Raw genomic sequence first — 14,346 nt, 5'->3', positions numbered from 1 at the left:
AAAATGGGGGCCTAACGGGGGCAGAGTCCCAAAATGATATATGTATTAAATTCAATTTTTCTGGGCCAAATAGTTAAATTTTGATTAAGTATATCAATATTTGGCTTGTTAGATAGCTCGTACTTAATCATGTATATTAGGTTCGAGAAAATATTAATTTAGATATGCAAAGCCCAAGTTATTGAAGTTGAAACATATTACCTTAATTTGTAATTAATTAAGTTAAAATATGAATTTAAATATTCTTATGATTCCTACTATTATAAGGTTTAATTTAAAATTCTGTTTTAATTATTCTTATCTAACGAGGTGCAATTGTTTTTTTCCAAATGTTATCAAATTATTATACTTATGAAAGTTAAATATATGATATGATACATATGATATGTATTGAGTTCTTACCCGTCCCTAAAGATATTATGATGGTATAGTATTTTTTATGTATTTAAAAAATTTCATTTGGGATTGCACCATTATTTTCATATCCTAGTGAGTATTTTCATGTACTCAACCCTTCTCCTACTCCTCACAAGTTAGAACAGGTCGTTGGTTGACAGGTAATGAGGTTCAGTCGTTGTGTTTGGATTCATTGGACTTAATAAAGTAAATTCGGTGTAATGTGCTTGAAAATTTTAAACTCTACCAGTAATCTTAGTTTTATTAATTTATCGAACTCTTTCCTTTTATTTGAAAATCGAGACAAAATTTGTTTGGATATGTAATTTCGTACGGTGACTTGACAAACTCAAACTTGCTTCAAGTAGCGTCACTACACCAAAAACAGGTTTTCGCAACAAGCAAAAAACGTTGCGAAAGACTTACGACAACGTTTAGGTGTCTGTTGCAAATCTTGACGTTGTTATAGAGTATAAAGATACGACAACGTTTGAAATTACGTTGACTTGACAAATTCAAACTTGCTTCAAGTATGTTGTGTCACTACACCAAAAACAGGTTTTCGCAATAGGCAAAAAACGTTGCTTAAGACTTACGGCAACGTTCAGGCATCTGTTGCAAATCTTGACGTTGTTATAGAGTATAAAGATACGGCAACATTCATTGAACGTTGCCGTAAACCTTTATGGCAACATTCATTGAACGTTGCAAATAACTTTTTTGAACGTTGCAAAAAAGTTATTAAAGAACGTTGTCGTAGGTCATTTATAATTTTTTTTTGGCATTTATTGAACATTGCAAAATGGTTATTTGCTAGGTCATTTACAATTTTTATTTATATTTTTTGCATTTTTCCTGTTTGTATAGCTATTGACCAAATCAATCACATAATAAAAAAGAATTTTTTGGCTTGCATAAAATTGATATAATTTTATTATATCCATACCTAATAGACAAAACTCATCATTATAATAAATTGAAGAAAATTTTTTATTTGCATATCGCCCATCTAATAAATATCTTATACTCCTCTTAAACAAAAGAAAATTATTGTATAAAAGAAGATAATTTACAACTTGCTGATTTCAAACCGTTGGGTTGGCTAGATCTCAAAAATCCTTCCCGTTACTTTCTTCTTGGTCTGCATCTTTCATATAGAAAAGAGCCTCCCACCTTGAAGATACCTGATGCTTCGTCGTAATGCAATCTTTTTCTTTTAAATCTTCTTCTTTTAATACACATTACGGTAGAGATTCATAACGTTCAATGAACTCCATATCGTTTGCTAAATCAATACCTCAGGTGACCTTTGCAGGCAATGGATGCATCCGGTTTTGGAGTTCCATTACGTGCTGCTCCATGCTGCTCCAAAGCTTTTGATTCAAAATATTCAAGCCATGCAGCAGCATCCTACAATTACATGGTATATCAGTTACCCTTTTATAACATTCTTCAAAATTAATTACCTATTGAAATGCATCCATTTGGCAAAGCTAGTACATTTACGTATTTGAAGATGCTACTTCCCATAATAATGGGCATAGAAGTGCCTGAAGGAAAATTATATTAGTGAGCATAAATATCTTTGACATGAAGAAGAGTTACTAGTTAAATAACTCTCTGTTATCTTTTAGTAATACAAGCCTCATTCTTTCCCTTTCCCTATCTTTTCTTGTATCAAATAAGGTATCAAAAGGTATACTTTCCTTAAGAAAACTCTATATCTTCTCCTTCCACTACATGACCAAGACATAGCTCAAAATAGAAAAACCAGAGTACAAGTGTAGCCTGATGGTTATAGAAATTTACTGTAAACCAATAAAGGTAAACGGGGGAATGGCAATGAATCCTTTCAGTTTCGAGTGGACACGGAGTGGCATAGTTGAATGAAAATTTTTTTTTTTTTTTTTTTTTTTTTTTTTTTTTTTTTTTTTTTTTTTTTTTTTTTTTTTTTTTTTTTTTTTTTTTTTTTTTAGTTTTTTTTTTTTTTTTTTTTTTTTTAAACTTTTTCTTGTTCTTATATTATAGTCTAATACAATTTAAAAAATAAAAAATAAATAAACTATAGCAACCAAAAGCTTACAAGATAGTAGTTGTTTTTAACAATCTAGGAAAATAAACAACTACCAACTTACAGCTTCAACACCTTGCTTGATCAGAACCATGGAGCTCTCCATTTCTTCTAACTTCATCCCCATTATGAAGTAGTCCACGTATCAAGGGTAGCATGGAATTCAAAGGTATTACTGAAATTAAATGTATAGTTACCAGGTAGCTAAACAATCACAGTAAAAAATTCCCAAAATATCAGAACCTGAACAGCCAACAAGATATATTTTATTGCATAGTCTACTTCAAGGTGCAAAGGTGAAAAGCCCCTTTCTAGGTTCTTTGCTTTCAAAGAATCTCCACAATAATTTCAATTCATTCACCCAACACTTACAAGTTACAACACAATTGACTCAAGAATTCATTATCTATATCATCTTGAAAACAATTAAAAAATTTCATCAATTTAAAGAAATAAATAAACCAAAACACGATTGTTTGCTTGTTCTTCGCTCTCAATATTGGGTCTGGATATTCCACTATTTTGAGCTGCCCTCGAAATGTAAATCATCAGCTAACAACAAACAGTAAATTAATAAAAATAAATAAAATCTGATTGCTAATCTTGCTTTTCCAATTATCATATAAACTAACAATTAATATTAAAGTACAACTGTGAATTTATTATTATGTCCTTACGAGAAGCTACTTCATCTTCTTTGACCATGGAAGATAAGTTTTGCCGAGCCCGTGCGAGAACCACCGGTGTTGGAGGTTTATAGTTGCTGGATGACAAAATAATCAGAGAAGTTGAGGTGAACCGGTAGTGCCGCCGGTAGTTAGGGCAGAGAAGCGCAACTATACGTCAGAGAATGGGGGGAGAGCATGAGAAAGCGTTGAAGACAGCAGACATTATTACCACGAAATGCTTGTGGTGGCACCTCCCAGAGACAGCGACGTCCACTGCCATTAATGGGGAAAAGAGTATTATAAGAGAGGAATTAATGAGAGACGAGTGAGAGGCGGAGACGAGAGTTGAGGGAAGAAATTAGGGTTGTAGTTGTGTTTTGGACTTTGGAGACTAAATTTAAGTCTTTTAACAAACTAATCGGGTCCTGGTCGAGTGGGTTGGGGGAATTAACGGCAACGTTCAAGTGAACGTTGTTAAAACCTCTAATAGCAATGTTCATTGAACGTTGCTAAAACCGATCAACTAATAACGGCAACGTTCATGTGAATGTTGTTAAAACCTTTAATGGCAACGTTCAATGAACGTTGCTAAAACTGATCAACGACAACGTTCGCATGAATGTTGCTAAAACTGATTAATGGTAACGTTCTTTGAACGTTGCTAAAACTAATCAATGGCAACATTCATTGAACGTTGCAAAAACATTACGACAACGCGCATTGCACGTTGCAAAAAAGAAAATAACAGCAATGGTCTGTGAACGTTGCAAAATGGTTTTTCAGCAACATTCATTAAAAAAACGTTGTTAAATCTTAATTTTGTCAACCAATGGCAACATACACTTGCTGAACGTTGCAATAGAGCCCTTTTAGCAACGTGCAATTAATAAATGTTGCCTTTTACATGTTACAAAAGGCCTTTTTTCTTGTAGTGCGTATTCCTTACGATTTCAGTTTTCGGCTTAAATAATTACATTAAATTGGAGATTGAACGACAGAGCAACTTTGGTAAATTGATTTACAATCACCATGCATGTCTAATTAATAAGAGTGGCTATAATGATACTAAATTGAGTAGTGCTGTTTAGTCTCGCTGTGATTGCAACCTCAATTTAGGTCATGTTGATGTGACATTAAATGATAAATAGAATTGAATGACCCATCTAATTTCACCGTTCATTTTGCTTATCATCTAGCGATACCTAAACTGGGGTTACAATCCCAGTGAGACTATATAGCATTATTTAATTAAATTATTTGATGCTTGAGGCTGTGTCCTACTTAGTGAAGAAAGAGAATATAAAATATGCCTTATTATTTTTTCGTAAAAAGGTAAATTGGTTAATTAACATTGTGTTCATATTCTTTGCAATGCTATTGAATGGCTCACATATTTTCTTCTAGATTCAGCATAACATGTCAATGGGGTGCAAATAATTGGAAGAGAATATTCGTCATGATACCTACGTTGAAATATTTATATGAGAATTATTAACTGTCAATTTTTTTTTTTGTCTATATAAAATACATAAGTTAATTCCACGTTGTTTAATTTTTATTATTATTTTTTTTTCAAAGCTTTGTGTAGCATTTTGAGTTTAAAAATTTTGTGTTGTTACACTTTTGATGATTGATAACGAAGTTGTTGCACAACAATATCAAGGTATGAAAATTCGGAACAAGTGTAATTTATAAACTATGTCATTTTGGGTAATGTCGTAATATTATTTTATATTTTTACCATCATTAAATTCATGATAAAAAAAAAATTTTAAAAATGAAAAATTGTCAATTAGTGCTCACATTGAATGAATTTTCTAGCTTTGATTAGACATAAGCAATCCTAGATTAAAATTAAAAATAAAATAAAATTATTGACCCAATTAAAATTTGCTTGCGTTTTCATTGACCATTAATAATGTCCAACCATATTATGTATTGTTGGTTTGCAAATTATGAGTGACATAAGCCGTAGATATGTGAATCTACATAAATTATTTTGTGGGAAAAATGCAATTGTAATTCCAATCATTTTACTTTTATCTTATTTCTTCATTTATGGTACTCACAGTTCCAGCTCTTTCAATTGGTTATAGCCAAATGACAAATGGGCAATTTTCGTCCATATTTAATGATCTTCTAACCGTCGTGCTTAGCTTAGTTAAGCATCAGTGACAAGACCCATCATACTTGACGAATAAATTAATGGTATATCGCATAAATTTAATGATTCACTAATCAATTGAAAAATGATCAAAATATGATCAAAGTTAACTTTTCTCATCAACTAATATATTTGTTCTTCAACTACAACCTATTGAAATGTTTGGGAAAATGAGTGCCACAAATGAATGATTAGAATAAAAAATGCAACTAAGTGAAATGTTCAAGATTGCAACTGCAATTTTCCCTTATAGGTCTGACGTGTCTCACAACATCAAGTTGGCAAAATTTTGTAAATTATTTATAAATAGTCAAATTTTATTTTCAATCACACATTTCATTAGACTAACAAATATTATTTATTTATTGACCACTCGTTCTCTGTATTTAATTATTAATAAAATCATTATAAATATTTACCAAATGGAGGTTAATGACTATCGAGTTATGTTTATTAGCAGCACACCATATTTGAGATTTTCTAGTTGCATTGTGCTGAAAATGCAAGTGCACAATCTCGTAACAAGTAATAGCACCATTCTCATGAAAATTTCATTAATATGAACTAACATAGTAATCCTAATTTTATTTGAACAATGTATTTAGAATTGATTTTAAACTAAAATTAAACAAATTAACTAAGACTAATGGAAATAATTTAGCGAACTCAGCTAATGAAAATTTAATAGAGAATAAGTGTTAAGAGCAACGATTTCATCCTAGTTAATCCTACTCAATCTTGCTTATCAAATTGAGACAATATGCATTCACGTAGCTGGTCAAATCTCCTAAGTTTACAATCATTCTTGAGTCGAGCTAAAATTATCTTTTATCTGTGACTTTATTGTATCTATGTGTTGACACGCTAAAAGTGCAGCCCAAATCGAATAGCTTAAAGAATGAAGCTCAACTGGGCAATTCAGGATAAAGGCTCAAATATGGTTATTAATGAATGCAGTGGAAGCCCACGAACGCGGTAACATCATCGCTCAAACTTGCAAGACGCCCAAGATCTGAGCGAATGAAGTGCCTTGCAGTCGGCCAGAGTTATGACCCTGTTCTGACCCAAACCTTCGAATTGCCCAAGATCTAAGCAAACATAAGATGTTATGGTTATCCAAAAGTGCAGTTATCGAAACAGTTATTGAGTAATCTTATCACGTTCCATGATTCAAGAAGTTCGGTTGAAGACGGTTGAACGACAAAGAAGTAGTGGCAGCAGTTAGATACGACAGTTTCACGATAAGTTGGCCACCATGAAGAAAGTGGACAGTTATAAAGCAATTAAGCAGTTTTTAAGCGGTTGATCACGAAGAAATCATCAAGGGAATATAAAAGGAAGAAAAGACATAGAGCAAAGAACCCCGAATCAAACACTCTCAAACATAGAATATGTAATTTCAATTTCTTAGTTTAGACTTAAACATTTCTTTTCAGTATTCGTGTGCTTGCGCCCCTTGGAGGCATTCTGTTTAAGTTCCAATTGTAAAGTCATCGCCAATAAAACACCTCTTTTTGGGACTCTGTCTCAAGAGATTTGTTCCTTACACAATCGTCTGATCTCTTTTTAATTGTTAGCGACTACCCGCGCGAAACAATTTGGCACACCCGGTGGGATACTGGTGTTTGGTGTTGAAGATACAAAAGGTGAAACAATATGCCTCAGAAATCCGATAAGGAAGCAGCAAGTTAGGGAGGAGTCCAGTCTGTGATCGAGCAATATGAGGAGCAGCATAGCTCTCCAAGAACAGATGGACAGAATCAGAGCAATCATAGTCGTTACGAACCAATGACAGAGTTGAGTCCTCGAACCATGCGTGCATTACTCGGAGAACTTACACAAGATGTCGTTAAACAGGTAAATCTATGAAATATTCATAATATGAAAAGATTTACCCAGAATGGGAATACACATTATGACAACATGGCCAAACAACTGAATACTTTGAATGAAATAATGAATAAGTTAGTAGGCCAAATTTGTCAGCCAGTTGTGCCTCTTGCAAACCACTTTCAAATTAGGACAATTGTGGGACATAATCCCCCAGTCCTAAGTTTAAATCAAGGGGTAGAACCACATTTTGATCCCTCTACTTCAAACCGGGGGGTGGTGTAATACCAAATCAGAATAGTGACATTGGTAGAGATAATGTCCTAAATAATGGGCAGAATACCCCACGTGTTAATGATGGAATAAATGTTCAGGCTAATGGTAACAATGGTCTAAATCATGGCAACTTTGTTGCCAACCAAGGATCAAACATCAGGCCTCAAGAAAATCAACCGGTCAACCAACCTGTAGGAATTTCATATGACCCCAACGTCATGTTGAGGAATCAGATTATGAAAATCGTACAGGACCAGACGGCTTTTGGAGTACGTCCTGTCATTAGGCCGACTTACACAAAGCCATATCCTGATTGGGTAGACCAAGCATATCCATGGCCTAGAGGGTATAAAGTGCCAGAATTCTCACTGTTTGCCGATTTAGGAGAGGTGTCTACTCTAGAACACATAGGGCGATTCACACTGCAAAGTGGTGACGTAACTGATTACCATAAAATGAGGTTGTTCCCTAGTTCATTAACAGGAGTAGCCTTCTCTTGGTTCATCAATTTGCCAGCAAACTCTGTCCAAACATGACAACAATTGGAGCAATTGTTCCACGCTCAGTTTTATAAGACTAAGTCTGAAGTTACTTTGACCGATTTGGCGAATCTACGTTAAATGCCAAACGAATGGGTAGAATGTTTCCTTCAAAGGTTCAAGACGGCAAGAAGTAAATGTTTTGTACCTTTACCCGAAAAGGAGTTTGTCAAATCGCTCAAGGTTGCTTATACTTTGATTTGAAAAAAAAATTCCAAGACAAGGAATTTCCTGATCTTTTCCAATTGAGCGCGAACGTGATTAGGTATAAACGATTAATAAGAGAAGAAGAGCAAATGAAAAATTCTAGCAAGGGGATTTATTATAGAGACCCAAATTTTGATGTTCATACCATTAATGACGAGTATTACGATCAAACCGAAATGTGTTTGGCCAAATTAGTTAAAGGAGACACGTATACTTGTCCTATAATGGCTAAGCCTAGACCGTCGGGCAAGGATTAGCCTATAAAAGATGAAAACATAAAAGCTAGAACGTTCTCGTTCGATGTAACCAAAGCTGACCTTATATTTGATAAATTATATAAGGATAAACAGATAAAGCTGAGCGATAAGCATAAATTGTCAAGCCCTGAACAAGTTAAGGGTAAAAAATATTGTAAGTGGCATAATGCATGGTCACATTTGACTAACAACTGTTTGGTTTTTCGCCATGTGTTACAGGATGCCATTGAAAAATGACGAATTATGTTCGAGAATAAGAGGAAGATGGCAGTGGATGAAAATCCTTTTCCACAGCCACTTGGAGTGAACATGGTGACGTCTGGTTTCAAAAATAAGTTGTCAAAATTCAAGTTGGTTATAGATGATGAAGAAGAAGACCCTGGACCACATCCAGGTGTCTTTAAACGTATCAATGGGAAGGAGCCCAAAAAGGACGAAGACGTCCTATGTGCAAGATGCAAAAAATAAGTGAGTGCAAATGTAGAGAAACCAAGGTTATGGCAGCATCACCATTACCCTAGTTTTTTCCCAAACGCTCAGCCTGGTAGAGGGCGGGGTACATCATTCTATAAGGGACCGCCTTTTGATAGGCAGTTCAGGCCAGTAAATAATGGGAGAACATTCAGACCGTAACCTCGCCAACCAAATGTATGGCATTCGTTCCAGTATAAGGCTGGAAGGGCGATACCTTTCAACGAGATGACTAGAACCCAACAAAAGTATTTTCAACGAAACTACGGACGAATGATGAGACAACAACAGGGAATGCTGCGTCCTAAGGCACCTAGACTACTCGAGGTAGCCAATCAGAATGTTCTCAAAGACAGTGAAGAGACTGGTACAGGCGAACCTATGGAAGAATTGCCAAAGACTTCTTCTAGGAGGTTGAAGTTTGAGCGAGACAGAAGGGATGGAGAAGATCCAGATTAGCCCCTTTCTATTCAGTTTGGTACGTTACCTCCTGTCGTGGCTAATAACTATTCACCAGCCAATGAGTTCAAGAATAAAGAGAAAGGAGAAGAAGAAAAGGAGGATAACGAAGAGGAAGCATGCATGCTGGAATATGAAGAAGGCCAAACTTCTAGAGAGGCCTACAATGGTGAAGAAGATGATGGTATGACAGATATCGAAGAGGAAATCGATCTGGAAGCAGAAAGGAGAAGAAGAGGAGTATCGTACAATACTCTATTGAAGCAACTACATCGAGATGGAGTTCGTGAAGTAGACTTATTGGGAGAACCATCTGGACATTCTTTCGATTATTACGTGCTGTACGGGACGCCCAAAAGGAAGAAGAGAGTGCCTCGCTCTGAAAAGTATGGACCACCTCCAAGAATAATGCCTCCTCCCACAGGTTGGGTAACTGAAAAAGAAGTATTACAAAACAGTAAAAAGGAAATTCAGGAGATAGAGGCTCAGTACAATATGCTACACGTTGACTTATCACAAAAGGGTAACTCGACAGAGGACAAGCAGGAAGTGAAAATAGATGCTGCCGAAAAGGTTATTTTTAAGTGACCAGCCATGAAATTGACCAAACACTTGAGGCCATTGTACGTTAAAGCTCTAGTTAACGGCATACCTGTGGCAAAAGTGCTTGTCGATAACGGAGTAGCTATAAACACCATTCCATCTAGGATGATGAGGAAATTCGCAAAGACAGAAAGTGATATGATCCCAACGGAAGTCATCCTAACAAGTTTCAATGGAGGAGCAACTTCAGCTAAAGGGGTTATGCCATTGGACATAACTATAGGAACAACTACTAGGACCATAGTCTTCTTTGTAATAGATGGTCCCACTAGTTACAATGTGTTATTAGGAAGAGATTGGATACACGGAAGTCGCTGTATACCCTCATCGCTCCATCAATGCCTAGTTTTTTGGAATGACAAGGGTGAAGCAGATGTGGTGCAGGCCGATCATAGCCCTTTTGTTGCAGAAGCAAACTCAGTGGAAAGGTTCATGTACGAAGGAAATTATGGACCTGTCAGAGTAATCCAAGATGGAGAAGAAAATCAGATTGTCGCGCAGAGTGAAGAGCCATTTTCGGTGGATGCACTCACTGAAATGTTCAGTCAAATGAGGCCAAACATAGTGGCCCTAGAGGAGCCAGTAATTGACAAAAGAGTAATCAAGGAGTTTTGAATGAGTTCTAAGCAACAAAGATAAATGGCCGATATTCAGGCCTTCAAAGCCAAATTAATGGCTTTTAATAAAGAACATAAGGACAAGGCGAATGAAGAAGAAGCCTTGGGAGCATTAAGAGACAAATTAGCAGTATTCAAGTTAGAACAAAGTGTTGGGCGAGAAGTCAACAAGGTGAATTGTTTAGAAAAAAAAGTGCCTACAAGGGAACTAGACGACGAAGTGATGAGGATCGCCAAGCCTAGATACGCTCAAGCACAAGACCCCCTGATTAAAGTGAATATTGGCAATGAAGGAGAAAATCGCCCAACGTTCATCAACCAAATGCTCGATCAAGAGGTTAGTGATAAATTAATCACTTTATTAAAGGAGTACAAAGATTGTTTTGCTTGGGAATATGAATATATGCCTGATTTAGATAGAGATTTGGTGGAATATAGATTACCAACCAAGCCTAATTTTAAACCTCATAAGCAACCTCCTAGTCGTTTCGCTCCTAATGTACTCCCTGAAGTTAAGGAAGAGATAGAGCGATTATTAAAAGCAGGCTTTATTAGAACGACCAGATATGTTGAATGATTGTCCACTATCGTGCCGGTATTAAAAAAGAATGCTAAACTAAGGGTGTGCATAGACTTTAGGAATCTAAACATAGCCACACCTAAAGATGAATATCCAACGCCCACGGTAAATTCTTTAGCAGACTCGACTGCCGAACATGTAATATATTCCTTCATGGATGGGTATTCAGGATACAATTAAATTTATATGGCTAAGGAAGATATACACAAAATTGTCTTTAGATGCCCTGGGTCTCTAGGATGTTTTGAATGGGTAGTTATGCCTTTCGGCCTGAAAAATGCAGGAGCAACTTATCAAAGGGCAATGAATTTGATTTTTCATGATATGATAGGCAAGTTTATTGAAGTGTATGTAGATGATATAGTGGTCAAATCCATTAAAAAAGAGGACCATTTTGAACAATTAAGATGTTCATTTGAGCGAATGAAGCAATATAAACTAAAGTTCAATCCCTTGAAATGTGCATTTGGTGTTAATGCATGGAATTTTCTTGGTTTCTTAGTACATAAAAGGGGGATTGAACTTGATAAAAATAAAGCGAAGGTCATTCTAGAGGCCAAACTACCTAGCAACAAAAAAGAATTGTAAAGGTTTCTAGGCCAAGTAAACTTTTTAAGACGCTTTATTTCTAACTGTGCAGGGCGAACTAAAGCTTTTTCGCCGCTTTTAAAGTTGAAAAATCAGGACGAATTCGTCTGGAAAGAAGAGCATCAAAAGACTTTTGAAAGCCTAAAGACATATTTATCAAGTCCACCAGTGTTGGTGTCACCAACCCAAGGACGGCCAATGAAAGTGTATGTATCGGCTGAAAAAGAATCAATAGTTGGAATGGTCGCGCAGGAAGACCAATTTGGTGAAGAAATGGTGATTTACTACTTGAGTAGACGGTTAACAAAATGTGAATGTAATTATTCTGCCATTGAAAAATTATGTCTTGCATTGTATTTCACATGTACAAAATTAAAGGCTTATTTACGACCCGTAACCGTTAATTTAATTTCTAAAGTAAATTTGGTTAAGTATATGTTCTCTCGCCCTATTTTGCACCAAAGGGTAGGTCTTTGGACATTAGTTTTATTAGAATTCGAAATACAATACATACTCCAAAAGACAGTAAAAAATCAGGCTTTGACTAACTTTCTGGCCGATCATCCATGCCTTGATATGCCTGAAGAAATTGAGTTAGAGATCAATTCATTCGAATTAAAACCTTGGGTTTTATATTTCGATGGATCGAAAACCACTAAAGGTGCAAGAGTAGCATTGATAATTCTTTTAGGGATTATTCACTTTGGACAGGATGTGCACCAACAATCAGGCCGAATACGAAGCCTTAATCGTGGGCCTAGAATTAATGATAGATATGGGGGTGAAGAATGTGATCGTTAGAGGCGATTCTCAATTGGTAATTCACCAATTGATTGGTGATTTTAAATGCCAAAGTGATTCCATTATAAGTCAGTATGAAATCGTCCAAGAGTTTTTGGAAGAATTCGACCAAATAGAGCTTCAATGTGTTAATAGGATATCTAATGACATAGCAAACGAATTGGCCCAGATGGCCTCAGGGTACGCAAAGATTTTAAATTGGAAGTCTATTTGTGAGTATGGAACAATATTGCCCATGATCCAAAGAAGGGCGAGAACGATTGAAATTCATTGCATACAAGATAGAGATGCAATAGATTGGAGGGCAGAGATTAAAAAGTTTCTTAAAGAACCTAATAAAGGAGATAGTAGAAAAATGAAGTTGTGTTTGCTAAACTATACACTGATAGATGAGGAGTTGTTTAAGAAATGCTCTGATGGTATATTGCTAAAATGTATAAGTTTGCAAGAAGCCATGACGATCATGGCTGAAGTACATGAAGGAATATGTGGAGCTCATCAAGCAGGTCAAAGCATGAGATCGTTAATTATTAGGAATGGATATTTTTGGCCAAAGATGGGAGAATCGTGCGTTCAGTATGCAAAGAGTTGTCTAGCATGCCAAAAGTATGGTCCAATACAAAGGGCACCAGCACGAGAGATGACACCTATTATCAAACTTTGGTCGTTTAAGGGTTGGGCGATAGACCTGATAGGGAAGATTTATCCACCACCGTCCAAGCAACATACCTTTATTATAGTTGCAACTGATTATTTCATTAAATGGGTAGAAGCGATACCGTTAAAGGAGATCACCCAAAAGAATGTCATAGAATTTATCCGTGATCATATTATTTATAGATTTGGAATTCCACAAACTTTGATGGTAGATCATGAAACTTCTTTAAATGAAGATCAAGTGAATGAATTCTTGAGCGAGTTTGAAGTTAAATTAGTAAATTCCACACCATATTATACTCAATCCAACGGACAAGCAAAATCTTCTAATAAGATTCTAAAAAATATCATAAGGAAAATGATAGATGAAAATGCCAAAAACTGGCACGAATGTCTTAACAAGGCCTTATGGGCTCATAGGACGTCGCCTCGGTCAAATACCAAAATTACTCATTTCCAACTTACTTATGGACAGGTGGCCGTTTTGTCTATGGAAATCAACGTGCAATCGATCAGAGTGTATTCGCAACATAAGTTAAGTGGTGATGAGTATACCGAATCACTAGTTCAAAACTTATTGGAGTTGGACGAATTAAAGTTGGACGTCCTAGATAGATTGCAAGTTCAAAAATGAAGGATGGCTAAGTTTTATAATAAAAAAGTTATAGCTAAGTCGTTCAGCCTGGCGAATTGGTTTGGAAAACAATACTCCCTTTGGATAGCAAAGATCCAAAATATGGCAAGTGGTCGCCCAATTGGGAAGGACCATATAAAATAAATAGTGTGTTGCCTAATGGAGCCTATCATTTGGAAGATTTAGATGGCAACAAGCACATGAGGTTCATTAATGGTAAATATTTAAAAAAATATGCTCATTCCTTATGGAAAAGTGAACAAATAAAAGCGTAATCAAATCGCGTTGAACGATCATAAATAAAAAAGGGCCTGAGCGAAACACGCTCAAATAAATTCCTTTGTTATCAAACGTTCATTACAAAGTTGCAAAATACAAAATATTAAATGCTCTATAAGTTACAATTGAGAGCAAACTAATCTCTAGGTCGATCGCCAAGTAAGAGGGCGAACTGGCCTTAATTGCTATCCTGATCGTACTGCTGCAAAGGCAAGCAGAGATGCCGAGAAGCACTCTCAGCAAGCAGAA

At 35.7% G+C, this 14,346-nt stretch overlaps 1 long non-coding RNA gene across 1 annotated transcript; it reads right to left on the bottom strand.

Moving 5' to 3' along the window:
* Positions 1 to 1,348: 1,348 nt before the first annotated feature.
* Positions 1,349 to 3,492, bottom strand: LOC111407799. The gene is made up of 2 exons (XR_002705197.1): positions 2,532 to 3,492; positions 1,349 to 1,806 (listed from the first exon to the last, which is right to left on the bottom strand). It is a non-coding gene; the product is annotated as an uncharacterized LOC111407799 (long non-coding RNA).
* Positions 3,493 to 14,346: the final 10,854 nt, after the last annotated feature.

The sequence above is a fragment of the Olea europaea genome, chromosome 13 (genome assembly GCF_002742605.1).
Source record: "Olea europaea var. sylvestris chromosome 13, O_europaea_v1, whole genome shotgun sequence".
In the NCBI taxonomy this organism is placed as follows: Eukaryota; Viridiplantae; Streptophyta; class Magnoliopsida; order Lamiales; family Oleaceae; genus Olea; species Olea europaea.
Note: the sequence above shows the minus strand (reverse complement) of the source record. Positions and strands in the feature narration are given on the sequence as shown.